Here is an 18,478-nt window from a genome sequence, read left to right as displayed (position 1 = left end):
CTGCAGTAAATATAAAGTCTTACCAAAATTTCATATTCGACAGGCTACTCAAGTTCAGTCACCACGAAATACAGACGAAAGCTGAAAGTGTTAGAGAAAACCATAGTGCAAAAAAACACTGAGGAACCTATATGATTACTATACAATGATAATTAAAGAATAAGCCACACAATAATGTCATACTGATTTCAGGAAAGAGCAGACATGCTTTTCCCCTTAAACATCTGATTTAACGGTTTGTACATTAAATGAAGACTGAGGGACATTCACACAATGATGGAATGCCTGTTATTTATCTGCTCCTCTTCACAGATGCATTGGCTTATTTATAATGCAAATAGTTTCACCAGAAAGTATAAAATGTATAAAACAAAACTGTTTCTTAGCTACCAGTTATACAAGCCCCCAGACATTAGAAAGCAATTCTAGGAGCAATATTTAATTTTATTCACATAAGACTGGTTCAGCTACCGGATGCAGATTACTTTTGGTGGAACAGAGTGTTCAGCAGTGTCTTTGTTATCAACTATCTGCTTATCGTGCACCTTTTCCCATCTAAAGCCGCTTGTATCAGCTTGTATGGCTTACAAATTTCAACTTCTACCCATTTATACTGCAGGAAGTAAACGCTGGACAATCGACAAGCGATAGCCCCTTCTATCGATGAACAGAAATCTTCTGCATTTCCATTTCATTACAGAGTTTATGTTTGTCTTGATGTGTTATGCAATAACGATGACTTCGGGTAAGGCAGTCCAGAGCTATATTCTCTTAGCATCGTCTCCTGGGTGTTTCTCCAGTAGAATCAGAGTTGACCTGTTTGTTATTGACCTGAGAGTTAAAGATCATGCTTCTGATTGTGTATCAGTAGGTTAGGTTTCTTTTGTGGTTTGCTTGTACCTTAACAGCCATGGTAACACATACTGTAAGGATCCTAATTCTCATGCTTCATTATCTCACCCATATCTGCTTACTTGTTCGTTGAAAAACTCAACTTCATTTCTGAAAGATCAGCAAGAAATCCCATAAACATTAGACTTCTGTCTCTAAAACAACCAAACTGCTTTTTCACGACCAAGCTCCCACCGTTTCGAACTATTTTGAATAAATCCAGCCTGGATTTACAGCTTGACCACGATAAACAGTGAAAGGCTACACTTTAAACAATAATCTACTTACACGTCCCATTTTACAGGAAGCACTCAATCAGATGCGAGCAGCACGAACCCACGTCCAAGTCCTAAATGTATTCAGTGGCCTGCGAATGAACTTGCAGGCTGTATGACGTGTGATTTACAAGCAAAAGGCCAGTGACTCTCTACAATGATAGATCTGCACTTCAGTCTGCCCCAGGTTACCGTATGACATATAATCCTTCTTTTTTAAGCAATAAGATAGAGATAGATAATAAAATACCACATTGATTCAGCAGTCTGTCTTTTTTTGATTTGAACGTTGCCTTTTACCATGAGTGCATCTGAATTTTGGGCATTTATGAAGACCGGTGAATTGGGGGTGTCTATTTTTTTAATGTATAGTAGCTATTGGTGCATAATGCTTTTATTTCCTTTTTTTGGCATTAAATGAAAAAAAGGTGGATGTCCAAAATCATTTTTTTCCCCTCTTACTTGTGGAGAAACCATTATTTATACGTAGCAGGCGAGTTTGTCTTCCACCTATAGCTGACATGGAAATGTTAGTTTTTTTCCCTTTTTAATAGAATAAACAACACGTAAGAATGATGCTCAGGATACAATAGGCGTTGGAGTTTAAAAAAAGCTCACATTTAATTTGCCGAAACAGTGGAATGTCTGACCTTGTCATGGCGTCTATAGTTTGCAGCTTCATTTGTGGGTTTCTACTCTTCCGTCACATTCTCTCTGCTCTCCATTATCCGCCTCTAACACTAAATCTCGTTGACGTCTGTGAACCAGCATTTTCCTACGTGTGGGCTGTAATCCACCGGGCCGCACATACTTTCTGTGGTAGAACACATTTTTTTTCTCTCTCTGCAAATTGACATTCCTGACGCTGTCGTCGTTTGCCCCGGCAAATTCGAAGGCTCTAATTCAGACAGCGGTGATGAAATTTAATACTGAATTCACATAGACGCGTTTTTTCTCTTTTCTTCTGCACGTGCAGCCCCGGAATTCTGCGCGCGCCTCGTCTCACACAACCTGAATACACGCGAGAAACCCATGTTCACTATTCTGATCGCTGGCGCTTTTGTTTGGTGTACCAAGCGTTTTTATTCAAGATGCAGAGTCCTCGGGATTCTCCACAGTATCTGACCCATTTCTAGGACGCAGGTAGATATTTATGGGGGTAATTGAGTATGTAGGCAAGGTCAAGTGCTTTACCTGGGACTCCACGCCTCTGGACACGTTAAGAAGGCACGGCATCCGCATCCTGCGATGCGTGCCAGATCTCCCATTTTCAGGCAGCTGAAGTGTGAATGTTTCTAGACTGAAACATCGATGGGGGGGGGGAGTAACGAACGAGTGTTTTCGGCCCATCAAAGCCAGCGAGAGCGAAACAAGCACGACTGAGAGAGCAGCAGGCTGTGAGAAAGCAGTGGGCTGCCGGTGAGGCCGGGCTGCCTCCACCGCTGCTCTGCCGGTTTCACTTTTAGTCCGCCGATCACGCCGTCAGCTCGCAGCCCCGCCCACGGGACAGATGCTATCTGCAATCGAGAGGTGTCACATGCAAAGACGGCTATTGTCGCCATTTAGAGTTTTTCTGTTTGTCTCCTGGATGCAGTCTGCTGCAGTTTCGATAGAGGCGTGAGTTATTAGTTTCGCAGATAAACACTGCTGAGTCTGTGCATTTCACCGCGCAGCGTGTAATTCCTGTCAAGCGTAGAGAAGGGAAAAAAATAATAAATCGGCCCTCTCCGTAGCCGAGTCCCGCGCATCCACTGGCGGACATGGCAGGGCCTCAGGCTCGTCATATAGCCCGGGACGCGCTAGTCAAAGCGGAGTTTCCCTTGTTAAGAGTGTCAGCTAAAGCAAATAAATAATGTAATGTGATGTTGCCAGTCAACCGGACTGCCAGACAGAACGGAGCATTTGATGGGCACTAGAACAGCCAAAAGGCACTTTAAAAATTCAAGGTGTAACTTATTTATTTATTTATTTATTTATGCTCTGTGATGTCTACTTTTTCATTTGGGATGGGCCCACAAAGAAAATTATAGCATCTCCTGAAAAAGACACGTCAGAAGAAAATTATACCTATACTAAGACATGTGTCTCTTTACTGCATATCTTCCAAGCTAATGAATAATCTCATATATATATATATATATATATATATATATATATATATATATATATATATATATATATATATATATATATATGTGTGTGTGTGTGTGTGTGTCTGTGCACGCACACACACACACACACACACACACACACACACACACACAGAGCTGTGGAAAAAATGAAGAGATCACGACTTTCAATTTCAAGACAATTTTTTGCTTTGTTCATCTCTTAATGTGTGGCCATGCATCTATTTTAGATAGATAGATAGATAGATAGATAGATAGATAGATAGATAGATAGATAGATAGATAGATAGATAGATAGATAGATAGATAGATAGATAGATAGATAGCAAACTGCAGCATGGTTCTTTTCTGCTTCACCTTAATGAAGGGCTCCTTCCTTGCTCTAAGGGGCTTCAGTCCTGCTTCTAGGAGCCTGATATGAACTGTCCTAGCAGTGCACTTCACACCTGCACTTAATGTTCCCCATTCCTTTTGAAGGTCATTTGATGTCATCCTCCGATTCATGAGAAACTGCCGGGTAAGTTAACGGTCGTCTCTGGCATTAGAAAGTTGCTTTACCTGGACGGTTTCTGGTCATTCCAATTGTCTCAAGCTTCATCTTATTCCTGCGTCCTGCTGTCACACACACACACACACACACACACACACACACACACACACACACACACACGCACGTGCAGTCGCATGCACACAGACGTACACAGATATAGATGTAAGCCTGGCATAATCTAAGGAGATGCATATTAATTCAGTACAGTCGGTAAAACCTGTCAGTAATTGAACCACAACAAAGTACTGCTGAAGTTTGATCAAATACAAACCAGGCTAGTTAGCAGCCTTCATAAATGTGTGTGTGTGTATGGAAATGTTGCTCAAGAGAAAGTATTATCTTAAATAGTAACAAACACACTGTTAAAAATATTTATGAACAGAGCAGGCCTAGAAAAACAATCCTGAAAAAATGTTATTGTTAAAATAATTGCACGTTTCAATGGAGGTCAAAAGCTGGTTGAGTTGCACACAAAGGAGGCGAAGTCAACCTGAATAACTATGGTTTTCACCACTGGAAGAGAAGCTAGGATGACAACTAATGCAACACACATCTGCAGGTGACGCTAGCTGCAAATTTAGCATCGCGCAGTTTCCCGACAGCAATGGCAATGCTGACATATGGCAAGAGTTAAGCTATTGGTGATGGACATTCGAACAAGGCTGACTCACACCGGCGTCGTAAACTGGAAGAGCTGACATTAGCATGTCGGAACCGTACTGCGAAGAACACACATAAAAATAGAGCGTAAGCGTTCCAGTTACCGAAAATAGTTTATTATGGGTCGGTAAGTATGAATTCCCATGTACGAATGTGGGGGTTTCCAGAAAATCCAACTTCAGCTGATTCAAGTAGACAGGTGAGATGGCATAGGGGAGAAGGTAAGTACACTGTTTACTTGTTCTGAGGAGTCAGTGGCCGTCCAGATGCAGCTGAAAATGTTATAGAGATTGAGAGGGGGAGGGAAGAACCAGTAAAATAAGACAGGACTATAAAGCAACCCTGAGGGCTTTGGAGTCTATCGCTGTCTAGGATGTTCTGCCTGGGCTGCCAGGGAGGACAGCGAGTTCAAAGGACAGAAAGAGCTTACATGACCCTGAGAGCAGATCTGAGACTGCTGACACACACAGGTGAATCCCCACAAAGAGACATGTGTGTGAACACGGACACAGACACTCGCATACATGCACACGGGTGAGGCCTACATGTACACACACATGCACACAGGTACTGAGAAGTTGGGGGGGGGGGGGGGGGGGACCCGAATGCAGCCGTGCGGCGGGTGGTACCTCAGCACTACACTAGTTCGAACGGAAGAAGTTTTTTTGCCAATCCTGCCACCAACCCACAAATTTTCCCTTGAAGGACCTGCTTGCAGGGCTGGATGTAGATTAACGTCATACCCAGTAGAAAGCAGTTGGAGGTTTGGGGCCTTGTTCAAGGGTCCAACAGAGTAGAATCTCTCCTGGCATTCATAGGATTCAAACTGGACAGCTTTCAATCCTTAGCAGTGATGAGAAATAATGTAAAAATTACCTACAAATAATTCAATGCACACCGATAAAATTTGCTTCATGTTCTTGAATTTGAATCTAAATTGACGTTGCTTTGGCATGATCTGTAGCATCAGCATATGAAGTGAAGTCAAGTGAAAAATAAAGTGAAGCGAAGTTTAGTAAAGTGAAGTTTATTGTCATCTAATCCGAATGCAAGCACATTACGTAGAGGAATGAAATAACCTTCTGTGGTGCAATTGTAGTTACAGCTCAGGCTTTACAAATTAGGGGGGGGGGTGGGTTGACTTATGTTTTGGGAGGGTGGGAGGGAAGGAGAAGAGTAACAGGATGTAGTGGAGCATGATGGCCTGGGGGAAGCTGCTCTCGCACACTGTATGCAGTTAACACATTCATTTTGGTGAGTTCTTTTTAACAGAAATTTTTACTGTACAAAAAGAAAGATGGAATAATAAGGAAGAATGCTGTATTACACAAAATGACAGACAAACAGACAGACAGACAGACAGATAGATAGATAGATAGATAGATAGATAGATAGATAGATAGATAGATAGATAGATAGATAGATAGATAGATAGATAGAAAATTAAGAGGGATGTGCTTTTATTATGGGTAGCTGGTAATAGACTAATTAAGAACATGGAGATGTTAACCTGAGGGTTGTCAGTTCAAATCCCAGGAGGACCTCTGTACTACTGCACTTGGGCAAGGTATTTAACCCGAACCACTCCGGTGAAATCCAGCCGGCTGAGTGGGCAAAATCATAAGCTAAGCAGTGATGTCACAAAGAGCCCAGTTAACTTTGCCACACCAGCAGAATGCTTAAATGTAGGCTGAGTCAGGTACACTGGTGACAGGGTACACGTGACGGCAGTGTATCGTTGTCGGGGTGGAGTTTACTCACAGTGGCAGCTGACACGGGTCCCTGGGGTGTAAGCCTGACCGGCGCTGACTTCCTGTGTGGACTTGTGAGGTAAGAATCCTGTTATGAATCAGACTAGAAACAAACACTTTTGGACGTAAACACATCATGTCACCTCTGATCTCACTCCATGCCAGAAATAAACCGTGACAGGTTTTTACGAGAAGGGGTGCATCTGACTGGCTGATGATGCTTTTTGGGAGCAAAGCGGGCCGCTATTGGTCGGCGCATTCTTACTATTAACGACTGAAATCTGCCCATATCGCTGTGGATTTATGTCGTGCTGATTGACGAGTCAGCGGAGCTGCTGGAAAATAATTGTGTGTGTGTGCGTGTGGGGGAGCTCTGAAAAATGAGCACCAACAACCCCGGGCCAGCTGTGAGGTGCTCAGTGACGAGAGGGGAATGGACACATGCTGCGCTGATCCCCCCATCCACACCCCCACCCAGAAACAGATGCGCATACTGTGATGGAACTTTTACATCTGGCGTGACAGGAACCTCACAATTACGCTCTGAGTAATACTGATGTTAGATATCAGACCTCCTCCACATCGTGAAACGACACAAAAGCCAGCTACCCATATGCGTGGCTCGGTGAGTTAGGATGTGGTGCCTGTGATTGAAGATCACTGGTTCATATCCTCGCATTGGCTTTTCCATTGGACCCTTGAGCAAGGTCTCTACCTAGAAATGTTCGTGAGACTGTCTAATTGTCAATAAATAAATCAAAATGCGTATTGCATTTGAACGAAAGCATCAAATAAACAACTGACAATACATAACGTCAGTCTTCTAAAATTGTAATTTCTTCAAACTCATCTTTAAGTGGTCACATTCTTCTCCATACTTTCAAACCACACACTTTCACATATCACATGTCACGAAAATCACATGGCGCCTTCTCCCCCAGCACAGGAGTAATGTTCATTATTCTTACCTTGTACTAGTTTACCCCAGATTCACTTCCTGAATTAGCCACTGCTCTCGATCAGAGGGCTTGTGTCAGTCGGCATTGTCTGCCTTCGCTTACATCATTTTGTGCCACTTGAAACTCTACAAAAAGGCTTTGGACATTGCAGAGATGGATGTGGTACACAGGCATCATAAATTAATCTTAGAAAATTAGGCAAGAGCTTCTTCAGGCTGGAGAGGAACCGTAAAATGCTTTTTTTATAGTGCTAAGTGTTAGAAAGGGAGTCTGGACGAGGCCATTATCCTATCTTGGGGTGGCGAGTCAAATGACTGTCAGGGCTCCTCAGTTCTGGTTTCCCTGTATAATAATGTCTTGCTTTTCATCGTCACAGGGGTCCAAATCCCACGTACACTGTGTGTGGAGTTTGTATGTCATTCCTTTTTTATGTGCAGCAGTTTTCCCCATTGTGGGTGTTTCTGCTTTGTGTCTACCCACCCCCCCCCCCCACACACACACACACTCACTCCTCCCCAGAATGTGAATCCATTTCCTGCACATACCAAAGTTGTGGTACTTGAGTCCGAACTTTGACTCAAATCCGGTCACTTGGGTGAATTTTCGGACTGAAACACACATAATTTATAGCATATGTCTGCATCCTGTATGCAGTTGTAGTGCCCCCCCTCCCAATTTCTTATATTAGCATCAATGTATTCCTTAACTTCCAACTTAACTTCAGCAGGACGCAGTCATGTCACAATAAAAATAATAATTACTGCAGGATGCAGTGCACATGTGCTTCTGTTACCTTTATGTTTGACAAATCATTTATTTTTTTGTTGAAAATAATTACTTAGTTGGTGGTCATTTTACATAAATTATTTACATGCAAACATTTGAGGTATTTATTTAGTCTTCTATTTGTGGTTTTTCAATTCAGACTCATGGTATATAACTGAACTTTTTCTGGACTTGTACTCTGGATTTGACTCAGCTACCCAGCTGTGGTAATGGACTAACTGGTCTTGTCTCCAACTAGCCCCCTGTTGGACTGGGTATTGACTTGGACTCAATTTGTCAAAAATATGGCTTTGACTCAGACTCAAGTAAGATGAACTTGAACTCAACGCTGCCATCTACATCGCTACCGCTGCGCTAACACCAGCAATGCATAAATTCAGCACTGCTCATGGCCCATTTTTACAAGGGTGTCTAAAGGTGTATAGCAGCCACAAATTAATAATATGCACCCTTAGGTGGAAGTTAGCCAGCCCATGACTGAGCCCCGGATGTGGGGAGGTGCCTCCTGACCTAGATGGACCTTTTAATGATTTGTTGTAAGCCCGGTGCTGCCTTTCCACCACGCATGGCCGGTGCGATGGTCCTGCAAATCTGCGGCATCAGGGCCTAGCAGCAAAGTCTAAAGCTGCGGTTTTGGGTCCTTCTGAAACCAGGGATTAAATGTTAATAGACTAGAACTGGAGAACCTTTCTAGTAATGCGTAATCACATACAGTAAGTAACGGAAGACTAAGAGGGCTAGCCTTAACATTTACTTCTCTGTCGAGTTTCTTTTTTGTTCTATAAAGCCAATGAATCTATTGCAACTGCATCATGTCAGTTTTAGATGTATCTACAGACCCCCTGTTACTTCCCTATGGACTAGCAGAATGAGGCCTGCGGCCTAGTAACAAGAAAACCGTGCTGTTGTTCTCATATTTGGGAGCCATCAGCTCTGATCTGCACATCTCATCGCTCCGCACCGCCCACATGACACGTCTAAGGGAAGCGCTGATGAACTGCTCACAATCAAGGGTTGCCTCCCTAATCGCATCATCCAGTCCAAGACTGAGACGGCACAGCCTTGTGCGCAAACATCATCCTTAGCCAAAAGCTGGTTAATATTCAGAATCAGAATCCTGTTATTTGCACACTATGTACGCAAAAGTTTTTTCACACACTGAGATTTTCTATATTTTCACGTTTACTATCATTTACTATCATGCTGCAATGATGCATTTGAGGAACATTCAGAGCACCTTCTTAATGCACTCAAAGAACATCCATCCATCCATCCATTTTCCAAACCGCTTATCCTACTGGGTCGCGGGGGGTCCAGAGCCTATCCCGGAAGCAATGGTCACGAGGCAGGGAACAACCAAGGATCGGGGGGCCAGCCTATTGCAGGGCACACTCGCACACCATTCACTCACACATGCACACCAACTTTAGCAACTCCAATTAGCCTCAGCATGTTTTTGGACTGTGGGGGGGAAACCGGAGTACCTGGAGGAAACCCCACGACGACATGGGGAGAACATGCAAACTCCGGGTCCCAGAGGTGTGAGGCAACAGTGCTAACCACTGCATCACCATGCCACCCCCCCACTCAATATTCTTTGCTAACAAATAAATTTACAATACATTTGCGACATTTGAGTACCTTTATTAATAAGAAAATGTCCTATCTTAGATTCTTCAAAATAACCTCCTCTAGCAGTTATAACAGCGAAGAAAATTAGAGGCATTATTTGTACAAGGGACATTAAATACTGCTCTGTTTCTTGGGATGAAACAGTTAACTAGTTCGTTTAAAGCACTGCCTAGAATCTGACTCTGCCATCACCACACAACCAGTTAACAGGATGTCAGACATGCACTGTTACAAACTCTTTCCATGTTATAAAGGAAACTTGTTTTATTTGACTTATATTTTCATATATAATTATTCACTTAACTTTGCATTACTTAGCAAGAATAAAAAATCTGCAGTTTAGACAATAAATGAGAAAGTAGTAAAGAACCTGTGGCTTGCAAAAACTTTTAACTGATAGTTTATAATAAATGTGAGGAGATTATTTCAGTGTTGGCACAAGAATACAATTTAATCATACCGTCGAGACGAACATACACAAAAGAATAAACAGAGTAACGATTAAAAAAAGACGGAGAATAAAAAATTATATCAATAAATAAACAAATAAACATGTAGGGATACAAATAAGGGTTAGACCCCAAGATGTGGGACACAAACAATTTTGGCACATTTGCAAATAAGCTTAGAATCAATGGGAGTAGTTTTGATATTTTGTGCATTCTTTGCTGGAATGATGAGGCTGTTGCGATGATTAACTGTTTTATCTGCTGTCCTGTTATGGACTGACCCCCTGTCCAGGGTGCCCTTGACCTCATGCCCTGTATATTCCGCACGGGTCCTAGGCAAACCTCAACCCTGCGATGAACAAGTAGTTGCAGAAGATGGAGTTGCAGATGTCTCGGACTCAACGGCATACTGCACTCAAAGCCTTGAGAGAGTGTCCGGAACATTCTGTTGCTGTCAGTCCATAACACTTTTGGATTGACAGCGAATATCCCAGAGAGTGACAAAAAGTCGACTTTTAGCGTGTAGCGCATTTGCGGCTCCGGTGACTTTGCCCTGAGGGGCTTAAAGACAATCAGGCAGGCGAGGCTGTATTCAGTTATAAAACGAAAGACAAGCGGAGAATGTAGGCCCTGCTTGTAGGCTCTCTGCGGAGCTGGCTGCTGATCTGTACGGCTCTCTGCTGACTGTGCAGCGCGCTGCGAGGATCTCCCACCACCGAGGGGTGACTCCAGATGACTGACAGCTCGCTAAAGCCTTTCAAACTCCCTTTTTTCCTCTCGCAAAAGAGGTACGGAGAAGCAGCTCAGTCACTGAGTGTGTCTTTTCATGCCGACCTCGCACCGAGAGCAGAAATGAAAGAAATGAATTTTTAAAGACAATCATTACATGTTTGGAAGTGGGGGGGGGCAGATCTGGCAGTAAATATACCATAAGGGTCTGCCTGTACTGAGGAAAGCTGAGGTGCTTAATAATGTGCTTATTTGTGTTGAATAAAAATGAGTGAAAACTGGCAAGTTTAGCAAATGAGGTCACAGGGTGCAGAGTCAAAGTATCTAAGATTTATAAGGATCAATATCACTTTACCTTTGCCAGCTGTTGCTATTAACGAGGATCTAAAAGTGTTTTTCATACTATTAATTAAATGTATTTTAAAAATTATTTTTCTTAATTTTTGTTCTAATGTTATCTATGAATGTAGCTCGTATGCACTAATACCGCCAAGACAAATTCCTGTGCAGGTGTTCCGGGCCAATAACATAAATTCAGATTCTGAAAGACAGAGTGAGCGGGATTATCATGCATGTGTCAGTCACAGTCTCCTCTGCCTTTGGGTCAAATCAGTCAGTCATTCTCTCCACATGAGTTTGGAGGCCACATTTTTTCCATCTACTATCAAAATGTGGACACTTACATACCGAGATACATACACAAGGATAGATTGTCAGTCAATAGGCAGCAGCCCAGGAGCAGATATGGCTGAGCGTATTGCTGAAGGGCCCAGGGGGCGTGACGGCTCTGCCGGGATTCAGACTCATGACTTTCTGTATTCAGGTACAGAGTCCTAATCCACTGAGGTTATTGCAATAACACAGAATCCCGAGTAAGCGGATAATAATAAACATAAATCCATCCATCCATCCATCCATTTTCCAGCTGCTTTGCTGGACACTGTTAGAGAGTAGAATGTTTCATTATTAATCTGTTTATTTATTTATTTTTCGTACACTTTTTAATATCTTGATATCTGTTTTGCCCTTCGTCATGGTTTAAATAATGGTTTTAGTCTTCTTTGATTTTGATTTTTATTCATGACTTTTATTTTTCTAAAAAAATAATAATTATTATTATTAATATTATTGAATAAGTTTCCCTGATACAGATTTTTTGTCTCGGGCATGGGGAGTTAAATGGTGTATTGTGTAGGGGAGTGTAAATTTGCAATCCCAATATTAAAATTTTCTGACAGTGTGGGCTGCCATTTAGAAAGGGATGATAATAATAGAAAATATTACAATTTGTATATTTTAAAACCCACAAGTACGGCAAACGGCATATTTAATCTTCCAGTTGCTGCCATTAAAATGTTATAATTACTGATGTACTTCAAATAACATGCTCATCAAATTTCATGGCAAAGAAAGAGAATTTAATGCTCTCTGAAGTTAAATCCAACATAAATCCACTATATGTTTTGTGATTAATTAACTTTGATAGCATGCAGTCATGGAACGTACCAAGATTTGTGTCTGTATTTATTTGTACACTCCAGTTTAAGAAATCCAGTATAATAAAAAAAGCAATAGATTAATAAAACACTAAACAATTAAAAAAAAAATCTTAAGGAGATGATGGTATGTAATATAAAGTTTAGTTCTACGTTTATGCAAATATTGACCACAAAGTTGGTTTACAATTTGTGGAGGTCTGCAGACAGACTTTTTGCAGAAGCATATAGAGATTATGTTGTTTTCACATATCTTATCTCTAGCTTCTTGTTTTAGATCTACACACAAACACACACACACACACACACACATATATGTGTGTGTGTGTATAAATAGAGGTCTGTCACTGCTGCAGCATTTCTACAGGTTAACCGCTTCGCTATGGGGCCCCAACAGACATGTGACTATTCTGCCAAGGAGGAAACTAGAACCAGCTATTTTTCAATTAAAAACACAGAGACCCAACCCACAAAGCAACATGCCTCATGGAAACTGCAGTGGATTTAGTAAGTGTGATATTTGGTAAGGTGATAGAGTCCGGATGAACTCCCCGGAATTTGGGAATTGAGGCTGTCTGGGGGCAGGGTTCGTGTTTGGGAGATGTGTGTGTTCGCTAGTTTTCGTCCGTGATAGCAGACCGGGAAAAGAGATGAGCAGGCGAGGACAGAATGACCAGGGTCAGGTTAAAATTTAACAAGGAGACATATTTAGGGTGACATGGGACAAGGCCTGGCTATTTGTGCTCAAACAGGAAAACAGTCTTATAACAAAAGTGTTAGAACATCAACGGAGAAACATACATTTCACACATATTAGAGAGCTGTCTGTAATGTCTGAAGGCTTATAAACCGTAACACGTAACATACAAGACAATTTTACAAGTTTGTAGTCATGAAATATTCTGTACAATTTCATGTATATATATGAGTAAATTGTCTTGAAATTGTTTTGCATGCTATATGTTGCACTGGAACACACCTAACAACAATAAAGGAATATTATATTGAGCCTCCATTCCAGAACAATCCAATTATGTTCACTTGGAATCTTCCTAATTTCCCTGCCTTTACTGCACTCCTGCCCAAGACAAATTACTTGCATGTTTATTGAAACTGGAACAATACATATGTAGGTAATGTAAACATGATATATTCTCCCTAGTAGGAGAAATGCAACATGGAGGCTGTGGCCTTCATCAGAAGACTGGAGGACTATGAAGTAGAGAAGACTGAGACCAAAGTGAAGTGTGGACTTGGCTACAGTTAAGGTTTCTGCTCAGTGGTCTGAAACCATGGATGTATGAAGTAAATAAGGAAGATGGGAGGAAGTGTATTTAACTTGCTCTTTTAGCCAGAGCAACTTAAAGTAGAAGATGTTACAATTTCCGTACTCACCTTGGGATCTGAACCCATGACCTTCACATGGCAGAACACAGAATAGCACGCAGAACCTCATGAAATAGCAATGTGAATGACAGACTGATGCTTTCGGTGTGTAACGCACGACGATACTGGGAGAACATGCAAACTCCCCATGCATGGTGGAGACTCAAAGCCTGGTCCCAGAGGTGGGAGGCAGCAGTGGTAACCACTGCGATACCCCTGCTTTAAGGAACGACAGGACTTAATAGAGCAGCATATATGCTATGAGAGAAAAAATAATGCCCTCTACGCAGGACAAAAAAGAATTGCTGGATCACAGGAGGATATCGAACTTTATTTCCATGCTTCTACCATCCTCTGATTACATTCAGTGAAAAGCAGTCCAATCCAGCGGCGTAGGAGCAGATAAACTCGCATTCCAAACAGAAGGGGGCGCCGTGGTTCAGTGGGTGACCCCGGAGCCACGTACCTGTGAGGCTGCACTTTTCACTTCTGCCCTGACTCTCCGCCCACCACCTCAACTGTCCTCTTCACCACCGTACACTGCTAATAATAGGAATACGGTACAATTATAGGTATAAGTTACAACTGTTAAGTAAATTTGCATATGCATCCTGGTAGAGGTGGTGATTTTAATTTTAGCAATGGTGCCATTAGCAGGCAGGTTAGCGGTCGGAGGCAGACCAGCAGCGGTAGCATTAGTTATAGTAATGGTGGGAGTGCGAGTGGGGGTGACAGTATTGGAACAAGCCTTTCCTTAAAAAGTACGTAGCAGGAGAATGTATGCATATCATAATGAGAGTGTAGCAATATAAGAACATTTTGCTAGGAGATTGTGCATGACGGTAAGTGTGTTGTGGGACAGTAGGCATCTCATGTACAGTAACATACAAGTACAGGTCTACCGTGCTAGAAAATCTATTATTTAGATTTCAGAAAAAAAACAATTGCCTTTATTTTAATCACAGTCATATTAAATGATGTACATTTCAGTGACTGGTTCATATATTTAATACATTTTAGTGGTTTGACCTCTTGTTTTTTTATTATGAAAGAATAGCTATTCTGAATTCTCATGTCTAGCAGTTAACCATAAAAAACCATACAAAAAACATCTCCATCTGTGTGTGTGTGTATGTATGTGTATATATATATATATATATATATATATATATATATATATATATATATATAATTACACATACCTTTTAAAATAAATCTTATTCATCTTACAATGCACTGTATCCATAGAATGTTGTATGTTTTTATTTTTAAAAGGAAACTGTCCTTTCAGGAAATAAGATGTCTGGCAGAATTAAAATTCCAAATGCAGGTGTAGTTCTGCAAAATTCTGCTGTGAGTTACGGTGATGTGTTCGATCTTTAAAACACTTTAGAGTTAGTAATCAAAGCATGATATACTTCACTGTGAAAATATGTGTAACATTTTGAAGAAATCTTTGAATTTATTTTTAGAAACATGCCTGTGGATTGCTCTCAATTCTGCCTCGATGACATTTTAAAAAGGTGAAAATTACTGCCAGTCTCATTACAAAAATTAAATCAGCACTTCAAGTGAAGTTATATGGAAAAACTGCAAACTCCCATTCGTTTTATTGTGTTACACAAGAAATATAGCTGCCATGTTAATGGATTTGGGGTTTATGACAAATAATTAAATACAACTGTATCTGGAACCACTTAGAAAATGGGAATGTTCGATCCACGATATCATTTGTTGCTGAATTTTTAATAATTGTTTTGAAACTTCAGTAGAGAGATATTCAAGAGTTGAAGAGATGAAAAGCGGTTTTAGTGGACGGTCTTTTAGGAACGTCATGTTGTATAGGAGAGGGATTAGATTCCTCTTGACTCTCTCACAGGTAATTACTTCATGGTCATTCTGGAAACAAATGAGATTTGTTTATTAGGTGTAATAAGCTTTTTGTCCTCGACTTTTACTCTGGTTTCTCGTTCTGACAGGGAGGCAGCGTTAGCTAAAGGGACAGGGCAAGGCCAACAAGAAATGTTTGGGTGCGTATTCAAGTGGGCAAATTCCAACGCACATTTGCCCCATTACGGCGGATCAGCATCAGAGAGGAGCGTGTCGATGCGAGCAAGCAGCGAACGCTTATCATTATTCGATAACACGTTTAATGACAGATTGACGGAGGATTTGCAAACGCGAGCTGGCGTCGACCACGCTATGTTCGTGTTTCCGCCGCCGTCTCTGCTGTGCATGTGTACTTATGTGCGTGATTTGATTTCGGCGCTAAGCTACGAGTACGTTTCAAAACGGCTAGGCCTGTGCGCACACTCTAAGCCGTCCTGATATTCCGAATCCATCAGACTATGAATAATGGGGCTTGTGACATTCATGAAGCTTAAAATGGTTTAAATGCTTCAAAACGATTTTACAGGCAGACATTTTGTATATAATGGTATAGACAGACTGTTACTTTTGATCGCCTGTACGAAAATGCGGGAGTAATTCCTTAAACCAACACGGACTGGCTTGGACAGGACATATTCTCGCCTGATGTTAGGGAAGGCTTATTTATTTATTTTCCCTTCATCCTATTTTCTTCGTGCTTGAGCAAAATTGCGAGGATGAAACTAATGAAACGCGGCCACACTTCCGAGCTCAGCCGGTGTTTGTCTGCAGTCTGTCTGCGTCCTCATCTTGCTGGCGTTTATCTTTCTATCTGTCTACCGGAAGAGAGTAATAACACTACTGTGAGCGACGTGGATGAACTGCCGAATGGGCTCCGAGAGGGGAGACCAGGCACGTTTTAATCATGCCCGGCGCACAAAGTGCGTCAGCCTTGGGTTGGCTAGAAGAAAGGCTGTAATTAAGGCGGACATGTTTTATATTAGATTAAGTGTATTAATATGGAAACACCTGAAATGAATAAACATGAAGGTGTAGAGAGATAGTCTGTCAGCTCTACCTGCTAGTGCTGCTCCGCACTGCTCGTCAGTGAATAATCACTTATTATTGTTTTTATTATTATCGTATTATATTTTATTATGGATGGTAGCGTTATGCAGATCGGGATTTGTCCAAAGTAGGTGATTCTTCGTCCTGTCAAAAAACAGGACAGACGTCGGTGCCCTTGTCCATTTTTGATCTTTAAAAGAAGGATGAATCTGCCAAGAGACCAGTGCGTTGTTCTAAAATTAGTCACAAAAAGCACAATGACAATTAAGTCAAGTTGAAAAGGACGAGCGACTGCCCCGTCGCTTTCGTTGGATTCTAACGCCGTCGCCCATGCAAATTGCTTTTGCTATTGAGCAGTTGAGTTGAAGCGGTCTGCCATAGATGATTCTGCTTTTCACAGTTAACCTTCTGGGCAGGCAGGGAGCAGAGGTCCTTTGCTATCGGCAGCATAATGTTCACCCACAGCCAATGTTAGGAGAGAAATTAATTGACGCAAATGAAGCATACATTTACTGATAGCTGGGAAAATGTCATTTTCATATAATATCGAGAAACACCATGATGGGAAAAGGTAGCAGATCCATATATGAGGAAAAAAAAACTTTTATATTGTAATTCTCGTCCTTGGGCAGGTTTTACATCGTTCCCCATTTCTACTCTTTGATGGTGAAATGGCAGTAAGGCAGCATCACCAAAATCTGTGCACTGATTCAAAACTATGTTTGTTCAGCCTCATGGACTTTTACATTATTGTGCACGGCAGCCTCCAAATTCCCCACCCACTCTTCACGTCCTGCATCAGGATCCAGCCTCTTCGCGCTTCTCCTCTTCTAAGCATTTTCTTTCCTTTTGCCATAAAATGAGTCTAGAAGCTGAAAGTCGTTTTGCAGGATGGAGACTAAATTAGTGCAATGACACGTTTCAAGCGCCAGAGTGACAGTGATATACAGGGCTGGTTACATACCACATCATGAACCGTTATCCGTTTGCAATACGCGTGTGCTGTGCATGCAAACCACAATAACGTGAATATCTGCATATAAGTACATGTGTGATTTGACAAATTAGCTAGTTTTTTTTTTGGCGATATTTATTTTGGCATGTTACTAAAGGGAAGTAAGTAATGGGGCTGTGAATAGTTATATAAACAGTTTAAAAATATAAACAATGCAAGTCCAGACAGCTTATCACTAGGGGCAAACATAGAAATTCATAAAATATCACCTTGCCCCCCTCCGTTTGGGTTGGCACTTTCGATCAAAAGAAAAACGCATATGTGTCCCCCCTCGACAACCCTGATTGCAGCTGCATACGTACAGCACACAGACATGGCCGACAGGCTCAGGTACCATGCGGCTAAACATTAGAACGATTAAGACACCTCATCTAAGCGATTCTGAATTTATTGCGACTGCTGGTGCCAGACGTGGCGATTCCAGCATCTCAGAAACGCCCACCTGCTTATGAGTGTGAAGGGGATGGTGTGATGGACCACAAACCATCCAGCCGATGGCATTTCTGTGACTTAGAAAGGTCAGGGGAGAAAGGCCAAGCTCCTAACAGCCAATAGGAAGCAGAGTACAGCAATGGTGTGCAGAAAGGCATCTGTAAAAGTATAACCCATCTAGTCTCTGGAAGAAAAACTGGGTATAACCCAGTGCTATCTAGGTCAGGGGTCTCTAACTCCGGTCCTGGAGAGCTACTATCCAGTAGGTTTTCTGTCCTCCCTGGCTTCTGATGAATTGCACCTGTTCTCAGGTAAATACCAAGGACAGGCGTGGCTCATCAGAAGCTGGGTAAGATAGAAAACCTACTGGATAGTAGGTCTCCGGACCGGAGTTGGAGACC

The sequence above is a fragment of the Brienomyrus brachyistius genome, chromosome 6, assembly GCF_023856365.1.
Source record: "Brienomyrus brachyistius isolate T26 chromosome 6, BBRACH_0.4, whole genome shotgun sequence".
NCBI classification, from domain to species: domain Eukaryota; kingdom Metazoa; phylum Chordata; class Actinopteri; order Osteoglossiformes; family Mormyridae; genus Brienomyrus; species Brienomyrus brachyistius.
This window is presented reverse-complemented; position numbering follows the sequence as displayed.